The sequence below is a fragment of the Macaca fascicularis genome, chromosome 7 (genome assembly GCF_037993035.2).
Source record: "Macaca fascicularis isolate 582-1 chromosome 7, T2T-MFA8v1.1".
NCBI classification, from domain to species: Eukaryota; Metazoa; Chordata; class Mammalia; order Primates; family Cercopithecidae; genus Macaca; species Macaca fascicularis.
The window spans coordinates 142,330,703-142,353,140 of NC_088381.1; the positions used below are offsets into that span (position 1 = coordinate 142,330,703).

The 22,438-nt window shown below is 44.7% G+C and overlaps 1 pseudogene; it reads right to left on the reverse strand.

Moving 5' to 3' along the window:
- Positions 1–251: 251 nt before the first annotated feature.
- LOC102126441 (small ribosomal subunit protein uS5 pseudogene) lies at positions 252–1,369 on the reverse strand (annotated as a pseudogene).
- Between the last annotated feature and the right edge of the window lie 21,069 nt (positions 1,370–22,438).

Sequence of the window (22,438 nt, forward strand, 5' to 3'; positions counted from 1 at the left end):
TACAACAAGGTGGCACATGCCTGTAGCTTCAGTTACTTGGGAGGTTGAGATGGGAGGATCACTTGAGCCCAGGAGGTTGAGGCTGCAGTGAGCTGTGATTGTGCCACTGCACTCCAGCCTGGGTGACAGACTGAGAATCTGTGTCCAAAAAAAAAAAAAAAAAAAGAAAAGAAAAAAGAAAAAAAGAAAAGGAAAAAGAAACAAACCGAGCAAACCACCATGTATTTCATCAGAGTGATACCTCCTCAAGAAGAGCCTCAGGCAGGTCCTTTAGGAAGCATTCCAGAATAAGGCATTGTTATTACAGGAGATGACAGCCCCAGATGTGTTACTGCCCCTAGAGACCTTCCAGTGGGATGAGATGTGATGGTGGAAGGTGGGAGACAGTGATATTGATGATCTTGACCCCGTGTAGGCCTAGGCTAATGTGTATATTTGTGTCTTTTTTTTTTTTTTCAGGTTTAATTCACTTTATTTTTCTTGTATAAAAACCCTATGTTGTAGCCACAGCTGGAGTCTGGGTTGGCTGCAGCGAGACTCTGGTGTGGGTCGTGACTAGGTGGTCAGTGAATTCCTGATAGGGAGACTTAGTGAACACAGTCTCCTTCCAGAGGTCGGGGGTCAGGTAGCTGTAGGTCTTAGAGATGGCATCAAAGGTGGCCTTGGCAAAGTTGCCCAGGGTGGCAGTGCAGCCCCGGGCTGAGGTGTAGCAGTCATCTATACCAGCCATCATGAGCAGCTTCTTGAGCACAAGCGCCGAGACAATGCCAGTGCCCGTGGGTGCAGAGATGAGGTGCACCAGCATGGAGCCGCAGCGGCCTGTCACCTTGCAAGGGACGGTGTGGGACTTGCCAATCTTGTTCCCCCAGCAGCCTCTGCGCATGGGGACGATGGAGAGCTTGGCCAGGATGATGGCCCCACGGATGGCAGTGGCCACCTCCTTGGAGCACTTAACACCCAGACCCCCGCGTCCATTGTAGTCCCCGATGGCAACAAATGCCTTGAACCTGGTGCGCTGGCCGGCATGGGTCTGCTTCTGGACGGGTATAATCTTCAAAACCTCGTCCTTGAGAGAGGCCCCTAGGAAAAAGTCAATGATCTCAGATTCCTTAATGGGCAGGGAGAATACATAGATCTCCTCCAGGGACTTCATGTCCTTGACCAAGCGGCCCAGCTTGGTGACGGACATCCACTCCTTATCCTCCGCCTTGCCTCTGCGAGCTCCGTGGCCTTGGCCCCGGCCCCGTCCACTGCCGCGACCCCGGCCCCTGATGCCACTGCCGAAGCCTCCGTGGAAGCCACCGCAGTTCCCCATCCCAGGGCCCCCAGGGCCTCCGGGCTCCCCTGCTGCACCGGCGTCATCCGCCATTTGGTGTTTTCTCAGAGAAGAAGGTATGTGTCTGTTTTTAACAAAAAAAGTTTAAAATATAAAATGTTTGTTTATTTATTTATTTATTTTTGAGATGGAGTCTCTCTCTGTTGCCCTGGCTAGAGTGCAGTGGCCTGATCTCGGCTCACTGCAAGCTCCACCTCCCGGGTTCACGCCATTCTCCTGCCTCAGCCTCCCGAGTAGCTGGGACTACAGGCCCAGCTAATTTTTGTATTTTTAGTAGAGATGGGGTTTTACTGTGTTGGCCAGGTTGGTCTCGAACTCCTGGCCTCAAGTGATCAACCTGCCTCGGCCTCCCAAAGTGCTGGGATTACAGGCGTGAGCCACTGTGCCCAGCCCCAAAAATAATTTTAAACAGGAAGAAAATTTAGTGTAGCCTAAATATACAGCGTTTATACTATCTGGAGTAGAGCACAGTCATGCCCTAGGCCTTTATAGTCACTCACCACTCACTCACTCAACCAGAGCAACTTCCAGTCCTGCAAGCTCCCTTCATAGTAAGTGCCCTATACAGATGTGTAATTAAAAAAAAATCTTTTATATCATGGTTTTACTGTACCTTTTTAAGATAAATAAATTTATTTGAGACAAGATCTCACTCTATTAACCAGGCTGGAGTACAGTGGCGTGATCAAGGCTCACTGCAGCCTCAAGTTCCCAGGCTTAAGCAATCCTCTCTGGAAGGAAATAGGAGGGGCCACTTACGGGGTGTTGGAAATGCACCGTTTTTTTTTTTTTTTTTTTTTTTTTATTTTGAGACAGAGTCTTGCTCTGTTGCCCAGGTTGGAATGCAATGGCACGATCTCGGCTCACTGCAGTCTCCACCTCCTGGGTTCAAGCGATTCTCCTGCCTCAGCCTCTCGAGTAGCTGGGATTACAGGAGCACGCCACTATGCCTGGATAATTTTTGTATTTTTAGTAGAGACGGGGTTTCACTATGTTGGCCAGGCTGGTTTCAAACTCCTGACCTTAGGTGATCCTCCCACCTCAGCCTCCCAAAGTGCTGGGATTACAGGCGTGAGCCACCGCGGCTGGCCATGCTCTGTATTTTTTTTTTTAGAGACAGATCTCACTCTGTCAGAGCTCGCTGGAGCCCTGAACTCCTGGGGCTCAAGTGATCCTCCCGTCAGCCTCCCAAGTAACTGGGATTATAGGCGTGTACTATAATTTGGTTTAAGAAACAGCAAACAGGCATGCTGCTTCTTAAACCAAATTATAGTACATAGGTGTGTTCAGTTTGTGAGAATTTGCCAAGCTGTATACTTGTGTTTGTGTATTTTATGTATATTTCAATAAAAAGTTAAACAAACAAACCAACCCAGATTCCTGGGTTGAGAAATGCCATTAAGAAAAAAAATAGGCAAGCTACAAATTGGGAAAAAATATTCATAAAACATATCTGACAAAGAACTGGTAGACAGGATATAAGGTAATTTCTTTCTTTTTTTTTTTTTTTTAAGATGGAGTCTCACTCTGTCACCCAGACTGGAGCGCAGTGGCGCGATCTCGGCTCATTGCAAGCTCCGCCTCCTGGGTTCACACCATTCTCCTGCCTCAGCCTCCCAAGTGGCGGGACTACAGGTGCCCACCACCACGCCTGGCTAATTTTTTGTATTTTAGTAGAGATGGGGTTTCATCGTGTTAGCCAGGATGGTCTCGATCTCCTGACCTTGTGATCCGTCCACCTTGGCCTCCCAAAGTGCTGGGATTACAGGGGTGAGCCACCATGCCTGGCGGATATAAGAAATTTCTGCAACTTAATAAAGACAAATGACTCAATTACAGCAAAATTGACAAGAAACATGAACGGACATTTCACCAAAAAAGATATACACGTGGTCAATAAGTACATGAAATTGTGCTCAAAATTGTAAGACACAAGGGAAATGAAAATTAAAATCACAATGAGGGCCAGGAGCAGTGGCCCACATCTGTAATCCCCTCACTTTGGGAGTCTGAGGTGGGAGGATCACTGGAGGCCAGGAGTTTGACACCAGCCTGGGCAAAACAGTGAGACCCCCCTGCCTCTACAAAAACAAACAAACAAACAAAAAACCCACAATGAGATAGTACTACCCACCCATGGCTGGCTAAATTTTTTTTTTGGGGACAGTGTCTTGCTCTGTCACCCAGACTGAAGTGCAGTGACACAATCATGGGTCACTGCAGCCTCAACCTCCTGGGCTCAAGTGAGTCTCCCACCTCAGTCCCCCAAGTAACTGGGACTAATTTTTTGTAGAGATAAGGTCTCACTATATTGTCCAGGCTGGTCTTGAGCTCCTTGGTTCGAGGCAGTCCTCTCACCTCAGCCTCCTGAAGTGCTGGGATTACAGGCATGAACCACCACGCCTGGCCCACAGCTAAACTTAAGAAAGACTGGTAACACTAAATATTGGTGATGATATGGAGCAACTGGAACTCTCATACATTGTTGATGGGAAAGGCTTGGGAGTTTCTTTAAAAAACTAAATATATGCTTACCGTCTGACTCACCATTTTCACCTCTAGGTATTTACCTGAGAGAGAAAAGAAAATATATGTCCACAAAAAAGATTTGTATAAGAATGTTCACAGAAGCTTTTTTTTTTTTTCTTTCTCTAAGACAGAGTTTTTTATTCTTGTTGCCCAGGCTGGCATGATCTTGGCTCACTGCAACCTTCCCCTTCGGGGTTCAAATGATTCTTCTGCCTCACCCTCTGGAGTAGCTGGGATTACAGGCATGCACCACCACTCCTGGCTAATTTTTGTATTTTTAGTAGATGGGGTTTCACCACATTGGCTGGGCTGGTTTCAAACTCCTGAACTCAAGTGATCCACCACCTTGGCATCCCAAAGTGCTGGGATTACAGGTGTGAGCCACTGCACCCGGCCCATGGAAGTTTTATTCCTAATAACTCCAAACTGGAAACAACTCAAATGTTTATCAGTAAGAAAATGCTAAAACACTAACTGTTTTTATCTATATGAAGGACACTATTCATTAATAAAAAGAAGTAAACTACTGATACATGTAACATGAATAAAACACTATGCTGAGCGAAAGAAGCCTAACATGAAGCAGTTTGTACTACATAATTCCATTTCTATAAAGATCTGGAATAGGCAAATCTAATCTATGGTAGAAAATAAAAACCAGAAAAAGTGATTGCCTCTTGAAGGAATAAGGAAGAGATTGACAGGAAATGAGCAAAAGAGAACCTTCTGGAGTTACGGTGATGTTTCATATTTTGATAGGGATTTGATTTCCACAGGTGTATGCAATTGTCAAAACTCAGCAAATGTACACTTAAGCAAATGTACATTTTACAATTCATTATAATGTAAATTTTATATTGAAAGGAAAACAGGCTGGGCACGGTGGCTCAGGCCTGTAATCCCAGCACTTTGGGAGACCAAGGTGGGCGGATCACCTGAGGTCAGGAGTTTGGGACCAGCCTGGCCAACATGATGAAACTCTGTCTCTACTAAAAATACAAAAAAATTAGCCGGGCGTCTTGGCAGGCGCCTGTAATCCCAGCTCCCAGCTATTTGGGAGGCTGAGGCTGGAGAATCACTTGAGCCTGGGAGGTGGAGGTTGCAGTAAGCTGTGATTGCACCACTGCACTCCATCCTGGGCAACAGAGAGACTGCATCTCAAAGGAAAAAAAAAAAAGAAAACAAAACTATAACCAAATATTGAACTCTAGTTGGTAATACGCATGATGAAATATTTAGGGAGAGTGGATAGATGTCTGTCATTTACTTTGAAATACATTTTAAAAATGAGGATGGAATGATAGATGGAGGAAAGATGATAGATGGATAGAGCAATAATGTCACTGAGATAATCTAGGTAGGTGTTCATTACAAAATTATTTCACCTTTGCTGCATGCTTAAAGTTATTTTTATTATAAAATGTAGAGAAAAATGAGTGTTTTAATGAAGTCTCTCCCAAGAAGTATTAAGTCCTGCTTAAAATATGCCACTTTTAAACATTTAATGTCAAAGATGATGTTTAAATATCAAAGGAGATTATCAGTCTGTCCTATCTAACCCTGCCAGCTAAAGATGTCATAGTCTATACTTAATAAATAGGAAATAAGTGACATAAAATAGATCAGCCAATTAAAAAAAATCAGTGCCTAAGTCTTACCCCCAAAATTTTGATCATTGATCTAGAGTGTGTCTGGGAATTTTTAAACTTCCCTAGGCAGTCTTTTTTTTTTTTTTTAATTATACTTTAAGTTCTAGGGTACACGTGTGCAACATGCAGGTTTGTTACATATGTGTACATGTGCCATGTTGGTGTGCTGCACCCATTAACTTGTCATTTACATTAGGTAAATGCTATCCCTCCCCCCTCCTCCCACCACATGACAGGCTCTGGTGTGTGGTGTTCTCATTGTTCAGTTCCCATCTATGAGTGAGAACATGTGGTGTTTGGTTTTCTGTTCTTGCGATAGTTTGCTGAGAATGATGGTTTCCAGCTGCATCCATGTCCCTACAAAGGACTCAAACTCATCCTTTTTTATGGCTGCATTGTATTCCATGGTGTATATGTGCCATATTTTCTTAATCCAGTCTGTCATTAATGGACATTTGGGTTGGTTCCAAGTCTTTGCTGTTGTGAATAGTGCCGCAATAAACATACGTATGCATGTGTCTTTATAGCAGCATGATTTATAATCCTTTGGGTATATACCCAGTAATGGGATGGCTGGGTCAAATGGTATTTCTAGTTCTAGATCCTTGAGGAATTGCCACACTGTCTTCCACAATGGTTGAACTAGTTTACAGTCCCACCAACAGTGTAAAAGTGTTCCTATTTCTCCACATCCTCTCCAGCACCTGTTGTTTCCTGACTTTTTAATGATCGCCATTCTAACTGGTGTGAGATGATATCTCATTGTGGTTTTGATTTGCATTTCTCTGATGGCCAGTGATGATGAGCATTTTCTCATGTGTCTATTGGCTGCATAAATGTCTTCTTTTGAGAAGTGTCTGTTCATATCCTTTGCCCACTTTTTGATGGGGTTGTTTGATTTTTTCTTGTAAATTTGTTTAAGTTCTTTGTAGATTCTGGATATTAGCCCTTTGTCAGATGGGTAGATTGCAAAAATTTTCTTCCATTCTGTAGGTTGCCTGTTCACTCTGGTGGTAGTTTCTTTTGCTGTGCAGAAGCTCTTTAGTTTAATTAGATCCCATTTCTCAATTTTGGCCTTTGTTGCCATTGCTTTTGGTGTTTTAGACATGAAGTCTTTGCCCATGCCTATGTCCTGAATGGTATTGCTTAGGCTTTCTTCTAGGGTTTTTATGGTTTTAGGTCTGACATTTGTCTTTAGTCCATCTTGAATTAATTTTTGTATAAGGTGTAAGGAAGGGATCCAGTTTCAGCTTTCTACATATGGCTAGCCAGTTTTCCCAGCACCATTTATTAAATAGGGAATCCTTTCCCCATTTCTGGTTTTTATCAGGTTTGTCAAAGATCAGATGGTTGTAGATGTGTGGTACTATTTCTGAGGGCTCTGTTCTGTTCCATTGGTCTATATCTCTGTTTTGGTACCAGTACCATGCTGTTTTGGTTACTGCAGCCTTGTAGTATAGTTCGAAGTCAGGTAGCATGATGCCTCCAGCTTTGTTCTTTTGGCTTAGGATTGTCGGGCAATGCGGGCTCTTTTTTGGTTCCATATGAACTTTAAAGTAGTTTTTTCCAATTCTGTGAAGAAAGTCATTGGTAGCTTATGGGGATGGCATTGAATCTATAAATTACCTTGGGTAGTATGGCCATTTTCACGATATTGATTCTTCCTATCCATGAGCATGGAATGTTCTTCCATTTGTTTGTGTCCTCTTTTATTTCGTTGAGCAGTGGTTTGTAATTCTCCTTGAAGAGGTCCTTCACATCCCTTGTAAGTTGGATTCCTAGGTATTTTATTCTCTTTGAAGCAATTGTGAATGGGAGTTCCCTCATGATTTGGCTTTCTGTTTGTCTGTTATTGGTGTATAGGAATGCTTGTGATTTTTGCACATTGACTTTGTATCCTGAGACTTTGCTGAAGTTGCTTATCAGCTTAAGGAGATTTTGGGCTGAGACGTTGGGGTTTTCTAAATATACAATCATGTCATCTGCAAACAGGGACAATTTGACTTCCTGTTTTCCTAATTGAATACCCTTTATTTCTTTCTCTTGCCTGATAACCCTGGCCAGAACTTCCAACACTATGTTGAATAGGAGTGGTGAGAGAGGGCATCCCTGTCTTGTGCCAGTTTTCAAAGGGAATGCTTCCAGTTTTTGCCCATTCAGTATGATATTGGCTGTGGGTTTGTCATAAATAGCTCTTATTATTTTGAGATACATCCCATCAATACCTAATTTATTGAGAGTTTTTAGCAGGAAGGGCTGTTGAATTTTGTCAAAGGCCTTTTCTGCATCTATTGAGATAATCATGTAGTTTTTGTCTTTGGTTCTGTTTATATGATGGATTATGTTTATTGATTTGTGTGTGTTGAACCAGCCTTGCATCTCAGGGATGAAGCCCACTTGATCATGGTGGATAAGCTTTTTGATGTGCTGCTGGATTTGGTTTGCCAGTATTTTATTGAGGATTTTTGCATCAATGTTCATCAGAGATATTGGTCTAAAATTCTCTTTTTTTGTTGTGTCTCTGCCAGGCTTTGGTATCAGGATGATGCTGGCCTCATAAAGTGAGTTAGAGAGGATTCCCTCTTTTTCTATTGATTGGAATGGTTTCAGAAGGAATGGTACCAGCTCCTCTTTGTACCTCTGGTAGAATTCGGCTATGAATCCATCTGGTCCTAAACTTTTTTTGGTTGGTAGGCTCTTAATTACTGCCTCAGTTTCAGAGCCTGTTTGTGGTGTTTTCAGGGATTCAACTTCTTCCTGGTTTCGTCTTGGGAGGGTGTATGTGTCCAGAAATTTATCCATTTCTTTTAGATTTTCTAGTTTATTTGCATAGAGGTGTTTATAGTATTCTTTGATGGTAGTTTGTATCTCTGTGGGATCAGTGATGATATCCCCTTTATCATTTTTTATTGTGTCTATTTTATTCTTCTCTTTTTTCTTATTTATTAGTCTTGCTAGAGGTCTATCAGTTTTGTTGATCTTTTCAAAAAAATCACCTCCTGGATTCATTGATTGTTTGAAGCGTTTTTTGTGTCTCTATCTCCTTCAGCTCTGCTCTGATCTTAGTTATTTCTTGCCTTCTGCTAGCTTTTGAATGTGTTTGCTCTTGCTTCTCTAGTTCTTTTAATTGTGATGTTAGGGTGTCAATTTTAGATCTTTCCTGCTTTCTCTTGTGGGCATTTAGTGCTATAAATTTCCCTCTACACACTGCTTTAAAAGTATCCCAGAGATTCTGGTTTGTTATGTTTTTGTTCTCATTGGTTTCAAAGAACATCTTTATTTCTGCCTTCATTTTGTTATGTACCCAGTAGTCATTCAGGAGCAGGTTGTTCAGTTTCCATGTAGTTGAGCAGTTTTGAGTGAGTTTCTTAATCCGGAGTTCTAGTTTGATTGCACTGTGGTCTGAGAGACAGTTTGTTATAATTTCTGTTGTTTTACATTTGCTGAGGAGTGCTTTACTTCCAACTATGTGGTCAATTTTGGAATAAGTGCAACGTGGTGCTGAGAAGAATGTATATTCTGTTGATTTGAGGTGGAGAGTTCTGTAGATGTCTATTAGGTCCGCTTGGTGCAGAGCTGAGTTCAATTCCTGGATATCCTTGTTAACTTTCTGACTCGTGGATCTGTCTAATGTTGACAGTGGGGTGTTAAAGTCTCCTGTTATTATTGTGTGGGAGTCTAAGTCTCTTAGTAGGTCTCTAAGGACTTGCTTTATGAATCTGGGTGCTCCTGTATTGGGTGCATATATATTTAGGATAGTTAGCTCTTCTTGTTGAATTGATCCCTTTAGCATTATGTAATGGCCTTCTTTATCTCTTCTGATCTTTGTTGGTTTAAAGTCTGTTTTATCAGAGACTAGGATTGCAACCCCTCCTTTTTTTTTTGTTTTCCATTTGCTTGGTAGCTCTTCCTCCATCCCTTTATTTTGAGCCTATGTGTGTCTCTGCATGTGAGATGGGTCTCCTGAATACAGCACACTGATGGGTCTTCACTCTTTATCCAATTTGCCAGTCTGTGTCTTTTAATGGGAGCATTTAGCCCATTTACATTTAAGGTTAATAGTTATGTGTGAATTTGATCCTGTCATTATGATGTTAGCTGGTTATTTTGCTCATTAGTTGATGCAGTTTCTTCCTAGCATCAATGGTCTTCACAATTTGGGATGTTTTTGAAGTGGCTGGTACCAGTTGTTCCTTTCCACATTTAGTGTTTCCTCAAGGGTTGAGAACCGCTGCCAAGGTTTTGGCTTAGTTGCAGGGCCCAACATAGTCTGTGGCACATATTAGGTGCTCAAAAAATATAGCAAATACGAATTAAATGGATAGTTGAACAGTCCAAGGAGTGGGTGAATATAAATGTATGAATTTTGGCCCTATGCAGGGCCCAACATAGTCTGTGGCACATAGTAGGTGCTCAAAAAATACAGCAAATATGAATTAAATGGATAGCTGAACAGTCCAAGGAGTGGGTGAATATAAATTTATAAATTTTGGCCATGAATAATAATGATGCTAACAATATAACAATTAAAAACAATAAAATAGGTATCACTAGTGTTCAACTAAGTTTTGGGATGGGGAAGGAGGCAAGAAGAGAGGTATTGGGGTGAAAGGCAGATTAACAGGATTAAAGGTGGGGACATGAGAGGCAGTAAGTCTCATTTTTTGGTTAGATGCAAGTGGACTCTATTCTGTCTCCCTAGAATCCCTAGGGCTGAGGGTGGAGAGGTGGATGGGGTGCCACAGGAAGACCTAACAAGCCTGGTGATGAGAAAAGGGTTGAAATAGTCTAGAGTGAGTTGAGGGACTGGTCTTCCTGAAGTCCTGTGGTCATTATGCTTGGATGAGGAGTCAAAGTCCCACTGGCCTTCCATTCTGGACAGCACTGAGCTTGGTGGAACTCAGAGAGCCTGGTGTAGACCCTGCTCTGTAGAGGATTTGTCAGCTGCATGGCTTTGGGCGGTCATTTCAGCTCTCTGGTGCTGACATCCACCACTCATGAACTAGGGGCGATCATAACTGCCAGGCTTTCCTTAGGGATTGCTGAGAAGATCAAATAGAAAAACTTGTGGAAACGTCTTTATGGAGGTGGGAAGTCCTAGGCATTCACCCTGTCCTCAAAACCTAACCCTTCCCGCCCCAACCTAAACTTCTGGACCTTGGTTAAACCCCTTTCTCTGCAGGGCCTCAGCATCTGGCTACAGGGTGATGGTGGCATAGGCTTTGTCTTTTTAGCTTCTCCCCAAACCTGACCCTCACCTCTGCTTGTTGAGAGCAGGAGAGGAAAGGAAGCAATTATTTTGAGCCACTTTCTTAGTGTCTGGCATAGTGGGGATCACAGAGTTGAGGCTTAGACAAAGCTGTTTCTGGTGTCCAAGTTTCCAGAAGGGCAGGGCCAGAATGGCAAGAGCCTGAGAGGAATTATGGGGAGGGTAAAGAAGGATTGGTTGGCAGCGTGGCACTTGTGGGGCCATTTCCTGGGATCTTCCAGATAAAATACAGATAAATTTAAATCCAGATAATTTAAATTTCAGAATAACAACAGTAACATTTTTAGTGTAAGTGTGTCCCAAATCCTGTCCTGTCCAAATGTGTGTCCTGTATTTTTGTTTGCTAAATTTGGCAACCTTATTATTGCTATTTGAGAATGTACTGGAAGTCCTAACTAGGGTAATTAGGCAAGAAAAAGAAACAAAGGCATCCATATTGGAAAGGGAGGATAAAACTATCTGTATTTGTAGATCACATGATTCTGTATCTAGAAAATGCCAAAGAATCTCCCCCTAAAAACCCCACTAGAGCTAACAAACAAATTCAGCAAAGTTATAGGGTACAAGATCAATACACAAAAATCAGTTGTGTTTGCATATACCAGCAATGAACAATCTGAAAAGGAAATTAAGAAAACAATTCCATTTACAGTAGCATCCAAAAGATAAAATACCTATAAATAAATTTAACCAAGGAGTGAAAGGCTTGCACATTGAAAACTACAAAACGTTGCTGAAATAAATTAAAGAAGACTGAAATAAATGGAAGGACATTCCATGTTATTGATTGGAAGACTTAGTGTAGTTAAGATGACAATACTCCCTAAAGTGAGCTACAAATTCAATGCAATCCCCATCAAAATCCAAGTAGCTTTTTTTTTTTTTTTCTTTTTGTCAGAAATGGAAAAGCTTATCCTCAAATTCATATGGAAGTGCAAGGGACCCTGAAGAGTCACAATATTGACAAGGAAAAACAACACTAGATAACTCACACTCCCCAATTTCAAAATTTACTTCAAAACTACAGTGATCAAAATGATGTGGTACTGGGATAAATGTGACATACAGACCGATGAAATAGAATTGAGATTCCAGAAATAGACCTAGAATGTCTATGGCCAGTTGATTTTTGACAAGGGTTGCAAGACCATTCAAAGGGGAAGGAATAAACTCTTTGACAAATGATGTTGGTACAACTGGATAACCACATGCCAAAGAATGGAGTGGACCCCTACCTTACTCCACACGTACAAAGTAACTAAAAATGGATCAACAATCTAAATATAAATGCTGAAACTATAAGCAGAAAACATAGCAGTACATCTTTATGACTTTAGATTTGGCAAAGAAGTCTTAGATTTGACACCAGAAGCATGAGCAACAATAACAAAAATAGGTTCACCGGACTTCATAAAAATTAAAAAGTTTTGCACATCTAAGGTCGTCCTTAGATATCTACAAAAGGGAGAAAAGATTTGCAAAGTAAAGGAGTTTAATATTCAGACTAAGGACTCTTGCAACTCAGCAACTTTGATCATTGCTGAGGAAGGAGAAGAGGGGGAAATGGGGAGCGATTGCTTTATGACTGGGGTGTTTTAGGGTGATGAAAAAGTTTTGGAACTAAGAAGAGGCAGTGATTGCACAACACTGTGAATGCACAAAATACCACTGAATTAAAATGGTCAATTGTATGTTATGTGAATTCCACCTCAATTAAAAAATACATCTGGCTAGGCTGGGCGCGGTGGCTCATGCCTGTAATCCCAGCACTTTGGGAGGCCAAGGTGGGCGGATCACTAGGTCAGGAGTTGAGACCAGCCTGGCCAACATGGTGAAATCACGTCTCTACTAAAAATACAAAAATTAGCTGGGTGTGGTGGCAGGCACCTGTAATCCCAGCTACTTGGGAGGCTGAGGGAGGAGAATCACTTGAACCCGGGAGGTTGTGGCTGCAGTGAGCTGAGATTGTGCCACTGCACTCCAGCCTGGGTGACAGAGCGAGACTTTGTCTCAAAACAAACAAACAAACAAACCATCTGGCAGCCACACCCACAGGGCTCCTCCCCAGCCCTAGGCTTCATTCTCCCCAGTCCACAATCTGGGACTTCTACCTTGGAACTACGGAGTAAGAGTCCATGCTCACTTCCTAAGCAAAAGATAACATTCCTGTTAGGTGTGAGCATGGCCAAACATTCAACTACAGTGCCTACCAGCCCTTCTCTGGGTCCTCAGGGACTGCTGGAAACAGGACCACCCAGAGTCTCTTCCCTAATTCGATGATATTTTATTTATTTATTTATTTATTTATTTATTTATTTATTTATTTTGAGACAGGGTCTTGCTCTGTCACCCAGGCTGGAGTGCAGTGGCACAAGCATGGCTCACAGCGGCCTCGACCTCCCGGGCTTAAGCAGTTCTCTTACCTCAGCCTCCTGAGTAGCTGAGACTACAGGCACGTGGCACCATGTCTGGCTAATTTTTTAATTTTTATAGAGTGGGGGTCTCGCTATGTTGCCCAGGCTGGTCTCCGACTCCTGGGCTCAAGCAATTCTCCTGTCTCAGCCTCTCAAAATGCTAGGGTTACAGGCATGAACCACTGAGCCTGGGCTCCTCATTTATTTATTAGATACCTCCTATGCAACAGATAAGGTCCAGGCTCTCAGGTTAAGTAAAATCTTGGTGGGAGAGGAGATGGGAACAACTGAAACACAAACAAACTATAATAATATGCAACGTTTGACTTGGATGTCTGTACTAAGTGGAAGGCATAATTAACAGTGCCTGGAGGAGGGAGGCAGCTTCTGAATGATGAAGACGAGGAGGAAGAATTCCTGAGAGGGAAAGGCCAGCTTAGAGTCAAAAACGCCCAGAACAAAGGGAAGGAGAGAATTGGCTCTTGGGAAACAGAGGTGGGCGGGCAGAGGATGAGGCCAGAGCGGGTGGTGGGGCCTGACTGTGAAGGCAGGCGAGGAATTTCGGCCACATCCTGTAGGCCACAGTCAACAGTGTGGTAGGTGTAACCTGGGGTGGCCCTCAGGGATTCTGACCAGTCCCGAAGTTGTGTATAAAATTGTGTGTGCAGGGGTGCATTTTCCTCAGGGAGGGTCCTCAGCTGCTGTCAAATTCTCAAAGGGATCCAGGGCCCCAAGAGGGTGAGAGGTCCGTGGTTAGCCGAGCTGGTCATTGCTGCTCTGTCCTGGCGCCCTGGGTTCCCCTCCTCTTCACCACTCAGTTCCAGGGAGACTCAGCTCTGCTCCTCAGCATCGTGCTGGTTCCAGGTCACGTTTGCTCCCTGAGCCGCCTGTTCTCCACCTGCCTTTATCCTATGCTCCCTGCCCAGGGCTTCCAGGAGCCGCCCCGCAGCCCTTACCACCTGGGCCACCTCCGCATCGGTCATGGGTTGTTTAGCTCCCTTGTGAGATTCTGTGGTTCTCCTCTCCATGGAGGACCACAAGGATGGCCTCCCTCTCCTAACTGGCTGCAGTCTTATTCCACCCCTCCCTTCTCCTGAAGCAGTGATCAGATGTCACCGATGAGTGATGAACAATGTCCCAGGTGCCAAATCTGAAGTCACTTCAGGGTACCTCCTCTACCTCCTCCTCATTTTCTGAAAAGCTCTCCTCTCTTGACCCCCATGACACTGCACCTGCATATCTGGAATCTCCGACCAACATCCCTGCTTTTCTGTTTCTCTTTCTGGCTTTTCTGTGCTTTTCCTTTCCTTTCAAATGGTGAGTTTTAAAAAATAGGTAATGCATGCACATGGGGAAAAAAAGGTCAAACAAAACAAAAGAGCATCTGAAAAGAGCATCTACTGAAAGCTACTTCTTCTTCCTTTCCTGATTTTCTTCCTTTCTTTCTTTCTTTTTCTTTTTTTTTTTTTGAGATGGAATCTTGCTCTGTCACCCAGGCTGGAGTGCAGTAGTGTGATCTTGGCTCACTGCAATCTCCCGGGTTCAAGCGATTCTCCTGCCTCAGCCTCCTGAGTGGCTGGAATTATAGACGTGTGCCACCACACCCAGCTAATTTTTCTATTTTTAGTAGAGATGGGGTTTTGCCATGTTGGCCAGGCTGGTCTCGAACTTCTGACCTCAGGTGATCTACCCTGCTCGGCCTCCCAGAGCGCTGGGATTACAGGCATGAGCCACTGCCCCCAGCCCCTTTCCTGATTTTCAATTCCCTGAAATCTCTGCCCAGGGGTGGGCCACTGTTGTTACCATCCTCTGAAGTTCTTCCAGAACTGTCCTGTCCAATATGGTGGCATGTGACTATGGAGCACTTGAAATGTGGCAGTTTGAATTGAGATGTGTCATAAGTGTATACAGATTTCAAATACTTGGTACAAAATATAGATACAATATTAGTAATTTAAAAATATTGATTAAATGTTCAAACAATAATATTTTGGCTATATTGAGTTAAGTAAAATATATTAATATTAATTTCTCCTATTTTGTTTTATCCTTTAATGAGAATACTGGAAATTTTAAAATTATATAATTACATACATGGCTTGCATTTTAAAATTACATAATTACATACATGGCTTACATTATGATTTTATTGAACATCACTGTTCTAGAGCTAGTCTTTGCATTTGTTTATGTATGTATGTATGTATTCCTTGGGCAAAAACCACACAAATAGGATAGTACACAGACTCCTGTAAATTTCTTTTTGCACTCAATCATCTGTCTCAGAGATTGCATCGTGTTTTGCATATTTAAGCCTGCTTCATTCTTTTTAATGTCTACATAGCATTCCATTAGATGACTATACCAGCATTTAGGTTGTTTCCAATCTTTTTTTTTTTTTTTTTTTTTTTTTGAAACAGGGTCTGGCTCTGTCACCCAGGCTGGAGTGCAGTAGTGTGATCTTGGTTCACTGCAACCTTGACCTCCTGGGCTCACGTGATCCTCCCATTTCATCCTCCTGAGTAGCTGGGACTACAGGCACATGCCGCCATGCCCGGCTGATTTTTGTATTTGTTGTAGAGATGGGGTCTCGCTGTGTTGCCCAGGCTGGTCTTGAACTCCTAAGTTCAAGTGATCCTTCCCCCTTGGCCTCCTAAAATGCTGGGATTACAGACATGCACCATCTCGCCAGGCCTGTTTCCAATCTTTTATTGCTACCATAACAAAAGGCTTCAGTGAGAATCCTTGAGCCTACATCTTTGGGCAGGTGGACAAGGGTATCTGTAGTATGACTTCCTAAAAATTGATTCATCACAAATACCTGTTCTTGGAATACTGTCGAAGGCTTATTCCAAGCCTGCAGTGCCCAGGCCAGTGCACCACGGATTATTTGTTGAACTAAGAACTCAGACTTGGAGAAGTTCTGAGCTGGAAAGGTCCTCAGAGTTCACAGTTGTTTATTTCTCAAATATTGTCTAAACTCCCATAGGCATATGCTAGGCACAGGGGTTCATGGGTGAACAGATGGGATTCTGCCTTCGAGGAGCTCACGGTGGAATAAGGAGACAGGCATGCAAACAAATGATTGAAATCAGTAGGTACTTTAATGAGGGTATATGTGAAGCATAGTAGGGACACTTTATAGACAATGAAACCAAAGCCCATATGCCAATGTGACTACTGTGTGATCACTAGTGTGGCTCTCTCCCCCTTTAGAATATCAACTTTTAGGCTTTTTTTTTTTTTTTTTGAGATGGTCTTGCTCTTTCACCAGGCTGGAGTGCAGTGGCACAGTCACAACATACTGCAGCCTCAACCTCCTCATCTCAAGGGATCCTCCCACCTCAGCCTCCCAAGTAGCTGGAACTCCAGGCACATGCCACCACAACTGGCTGTTTTAAAATTTTTTGTAGAGACAAGATTTCACCACATTGTCCAGGCTGGTCCTGAACTCCTAGGCTCAAGCGATCTTCCTGCCTCAGCTTCCCAAAATGCTGGGATTACAGGTGTGAGTGACTACGCCCAGCTAGACTTTCTGAAAGTTAGGTTCTATCCTATCTGTTTTACATCCTTCGTAAGCCTGAGCTCCCTTTCTCCTGCAGTCAGTATACAGTAGTTATGGTGATGTCACAGGCACTGAAATTTGCATTTTCACCTGCTCTCATTTAAGTGCCCCAACAACCCCGTGAAGCAGGCTGTTATCACCTGAATCAGTGCATACCCCGCCTTCGCCAACCACTGAGCTCTACTGCCTCTCCTCAGGGCTTTCGTCTGCTCCGCTCACCTGGCCCCTGCTCATCAGGGCTGCTTGACAAAGTGTGACCAAGACACCAGCTGAGCACCGGGTGGTTATGGGTTTGTCCTCTGAATCCCAGTCTGGGCTCAATTGCCAAATCCACCACTATTCACTGTGTGACCTCGAGCAGCTGCCACATCTACAGAATGGTCATGACAGTCCCTGTTTCAGAGAGCCTGAGGGTGAGGAGGAAAGACAAAGTGTACGCAAGGCTGAGAATGGTGGCCCACTCTGACCCGCCCATAGAGGAGGCTGTGCTGGTGGGGCTGTGGCCACGTTACTTCACACAGAGCCATAGTATCAAGTCCTGAGACCTACAAGCACTTCTCTGCTTCTATGATCCCTATTTTATAAGCTCTTCTCTACCAAACACATTTTTTTTTTTTTTTTGAGATGGAGTCTTGCTGTGTCACCCAGGCTGGAGTGCAGTGGTGCAATCTCGGCTCACTGGAACCTCTGCCTCCCGGGTTCAAGCCATTCTCCTGCCTCAGCCTCCTGAATAGCTGGAATTACAGGTGTGCCCACCATGCCTGGCTAATTTTTGTATTAGTAAAGACAGGGTTTCACCATGTTGTTCAGGCTGGTCTCGAACCCCTGACCTCGTGATCTGCCCGCCTCAGCCTCCCAAAGTGCTGGGATTATAGGCGTGAGCCACCATGCCTGGCACGAAACACATCTTAGCCAAACAAAATGTAGTCAGATTTTAGATGAAAACATAGGGCATAGTCAAAGCAAATTTTTCAAATTTGTTTAGCCAAAATAAATTTTATGGTCTTATCACAGATTTGGGAAACGCTTGTAAAAATAGCTCACAGCATTTATGGATGAATGGATAAACAAGTAGTGGTCTATCCAGCCAATGGAATATTGTTCAGCCATAAAAAGGAATGAAGTGCTGATGCATGCTATAATGTGGACGAACCTCAGAAACATTATGCAAAGGGAAAGAAGCCAGACATAAAAGGCCATGTATTGTATTTTTTTTTTTTTTTGAGACAGAGTCTCGCTCTGTCGCCCAGGCTGGAGTGCTGTGGCCGGATCTCAGCTCACTGCAAGCTCCGCCTCCCGGGTTCCCGCCATTCTCCTGCCTCAGCCTCCCGAGTAGCTGGGACTACAGGTGCCCGCCACCTCGCCCGGCTAGTTTTTTGTATTTTTTAGTAGAGACGGGGTTTCACCGTGTTAGCCAGGATGGTCTCGATCTCCTGACCTCCTGATCCGCCCGTCTCGGCCTCCCAAAGTGCTGGGATTACAGGCTTGAGCCACCGCGCCCGGCCTGTATTTTTTCATTATATGAAATATTCATAATAGGTAAATCCATAGAGACAGGACTCAGATTGGTGGTTTCCAAGGGCTTGGGCATGCGTGGGAATGGGGAGCACCTGCTTGCTGAGTGCAGGTTTCCTTTTGGGGTAATGACAGTGTTTTGAAACTAGATGGAGGTGGTGGTTGCACTGTACTGTGCATGAACTAAACGTCACGGAATTATTCATTTTATGTTATGAGAATTTTACTTCAATAAAAAAACATAGTTCATGGACCCCCCTGCCCCCATTCTCCTTTTGATCACCCTTAGGGATCCTGATTAAGACCCCAGTTAGAAAACACCAATCCTTTCACATTATGAGTGGGAGACCAAAGCCCTGGGAGGAGGATGGAGGGGCTCTGCAGGGGGTCACAGAGCTGGTTCCAGCTGGGTCTCATTCATTGAAGAGATCTTTACTGGGAACCCATGGGCCCATCCCTGTTCTAGGCCCCAACAAGTCGGTCATGAATAAGACCTAGGAGTCTCTTTCTCGTGGAGTTTGCATTCCAAACAGAGGAAGGCTGACCAACAGACCCGTAAGCAAATGTCAAGAAGGTAGGGAGCTATGAAGAAAAATGAAGCAGGTCAGGGGATAGGAGCAGGGCGGTTACTTAAGACAGGCCTGTCTGTGATGGCCTGGAAGAGGTGATGTTGGAGTGAGCAATGCAGATATGGCAGACACTGAGAGAAGCCTGTTTCTGGAGGAAGGACCAGGACCGGCCAGCGGAAAAGCCCAGGCAGGGGCATGCTTGCTGTGCACGAGGACCGGCACGGAGGCCGTCCCCACTGGCCTCACTTCTGCAGAAAAGAGACGCTTTCTGCTGCGGAGAACATAGTAGACTGTTTTATGCTTACCAGATGCTCAGTCAATATTTAATTGATGCTTAAACGTGGAATGAAGTTGGGAATCTGGGCAGAGCCTGGGCAGGGACTGGAGCTGGCTGGTGGAAGGGGAGAGGGCAGCTCCCCATCCTACTGGGCCTGGGCTGGGGAGCTCTGAGGCATCCCAGGTAGACTCCTGGGAGCAGGGGCGAGGCGGGCAGGGAGTGTTCAAGCAGCACCAGGTCCAGCAGCTCTGCCAGGATGAGGATCCTTAATTGGCTTCTTGGAGTGTGGAATCCTCCACATCCCGCCCCTGGGAGATGGTGCAGCTGGAGAAGGCTGCTCATCACCCCTCTACCTGCAGGCTGCGGGAGTGTGAAAAGAGGGGATTTGGAGCTGGTAGGAGGACTGGAGGGGCTTTGAGTTAAAGGGGCCAGCTGTGTTGGGCAGAGGGCTCGTGAGTAATGAGATGTTTCCCTGCTCACATAACCAGACACAGCACTTGCCCAGGTTGAGGTAAAGAAGAAAGTGAAGAATTATTTCAGGTAGGAGTGGAAGCTGATCCCTGCACCTGAGTTTTTTCCCCCACTTTCAGACTCTTCCTTGCTGGAAGATGGGGTTTGAGGAGCAGAGGGTTAATCTGGAGATTGAAGGCCTTGCAATGAATTCTAAGGCTCCCCACTTCCTTGCTAGTCGGGCAATTTAACTTACCTCTCCGAGCCTCAGTTTTATGGTCTATAAAATGTGGGCTAATTCAAAAAAGAATAAGCATAGTAGCTGGCATATGGTGGCACTTTAGAATCCAAGTCTAAAACTCCGAAGTCTCCTTTCATTGCCTGCTCGTGGTTTACCTGACGTAAGCAGGCAACTATCCATGGGGAAACTCTGGCCCCAGCACATCCCTCCCAGCTACCCTGAGCAACACACAGGTCCCCTGCATGGACAGGGTGGCAGGTGGCCTGTCTCTTGGGCATGGGACTGCACAGTGGGAAGGGTACAGCAGCTAGGACCTGCACTCATGCCACTGACACAGGCTTCCCACGTCTCTGGCTGCATACTGGCTGTCATCCCCAATGCAGTGACCAACCCCCTCCCCAGGTCCTGGTGGTCCTATTTCCCAGGATTCCTGCTCCCTCTCTAGGTGTCTGTTCTGGGTCCCTATGGGCTGTGGGTTCCTATGGGTCTGTCCTCTTCAGCAATCAGCGGTCACTCAGTAGAAGACCAAAGCCTATTCCTGGTTGTCACCATCCACGGGCTGGCTTCCCAGATGCTCCCTGCAACCCAAAGAAGTCCAGCAAAACTGCCTAGCATCTGTCATTAATCTGATACTCAGAGAAATAAACACACAACTGCAGCTGGAACCTGGGCTTTGAAGAAGGAGAACATGGGACTCAGAGATGCTCAATTGTCAGAATAGACCTGGCCAGGCTGGGGAGAAGAGGGCTTCCCAGAGGAAGTGGCTTTAGAACCAAGGCAGGAAGGATGAATAGGGGCTAATTAGTTTTTTTTTTTTTTTTTTTTTTTTTGAGACAGAGTCTCGCTCTGTCGCCCAGACTGGAGTGCAGTGGCGCGATCTCCACTCACTGCAAGCTCCGCCTTCCCGGGTTCCCGCCATTCTCCTGCCTCAGCCTCCCGAGTAGCTGGGACTACAGGCGCCCGCCACCGCGCCCGGCTAATTTTTGTATTTTTAGTAGAGACGGGGTTTCACCGTGTTAGTCAGGATGGTCTCGATCTCCTGACCTCGTGATCCGCCCGTCTCGGCCTCCCAAAGTGCTGGGATTACAGGCGTGAGCCACCGCGCCCGGCCGAATAGGGGCTAATTAGTACAAGAAGGAAAGGAAAAGTATTTCAGGCAGAAGAAGTTGCGTATACAAAGACCCTGCAAGTGTGAAGGGCTGAGGAAGGCAGACATGGTGGGGTGCAGAGAGATTGGGGTGTGGTGTGAAGTGACATGGGCTCATAAGCAGGTTAAAGAGTTTGGTTTTTTATCTAAGAGAAATAGATGTCCTTTGAAAGCTTTAACTAAAGGAGGATGACTTGACCAAATTCGCCTTCAGGAAAGTTCAATTTAGCTAAAAAGAGGCCAGGGAGGACATTTCAGAGGCTTGTTTTTTTTTCTCCCTGCATTAAAATCATCTTTGAAAAGAGACTGGACAGATTTACAATAGTATTGGAATATTTTAAAAATGTAATACTTTTTTTAACTTCAAACACATTTCAGCATTCTCAACATACAGAAAATAACAGAACATTACAAATCGTGTTTAAATACAGACAGTTCTTGAATTTTCATCGATGTGATGTCTCTTGCTTTGCTGATAATGAAGACTTCTACAGTTTGTTTAAAAACAGTTTTCTGCTGGGCGTGGTGGCTCATGCCTGTAATCCTAGCACTCTGAGAGGCTGAAGTGGGCACAGTGGGCGGATTGCTTGAGTCCAGGAGTTTGAGACCAGCCTGGGCAACATGACGATACGCTGTCTCTATAAAAAAAATACAAAAATTAGCCTGGCATGGTGCAGGTGCCTGTAGTCCCAGCTACTCAGGAGGCTGAGGTGGAAGGATCACCTGAGACCAGGGGGTTGAGGCTGCAGTGAGCCAAGGTCATGCCACTGCACTCCAGTCTGGGTGACAGAGTGACACCCTGTCTCAAAAAAAAAAAAAAGTTTAAAAATGACCACACTTGGCCGGGCGCGGTGGCTCAAGCCTGTAATCCCAGCACTTTGGGAGGCCGAGACGGGCGGATCGCGAGGTCAGGAGATCGAGACCATCCTGGCTAACACGGTGAAACCCTGTCTCTACTAAAAAATACAAAAAATCTAGCCGGGCGAGGTGGCGGGCACCTGTAGTCCCAGCTACTCAGGAGGCTGAGGCAGGAGAATGGTGGGAACCCGGGAGGCGGAGCTTGCAGTGAGCTGAGATCTGGCCACTGCACTCCAGCCTGGGTGACAGAGCGAGACTCTGTCTCAAAAAAAAAAAAAAAAAAAAAAAATAACCACACTTAACTAAAACAAACAAACAACCCTCCCCCAAACACTTCTCATGCTGGCTGACCTCTCTTTGTCCACAACTAAGAATGGCAGCAGAATGCTCTGTCATTATATGCAGAAACAAGACAACCTGAAGCTAAATGGATGCTCTGCAGAGTCAACAGGTCCAGCCTCACAGTGCATGCCCTGAGCTACAGCCCCTCCAAAAGGCGTCTTCCCCTACAGCCTCAATGCCAAGCAAGGAGCTGTCAAGAGTCTGCCTCGGTTGTTTTATTCTTTTTACAAACCACACATATATGCAATCGATAACTCAGGATTTCTGGTCAATAACC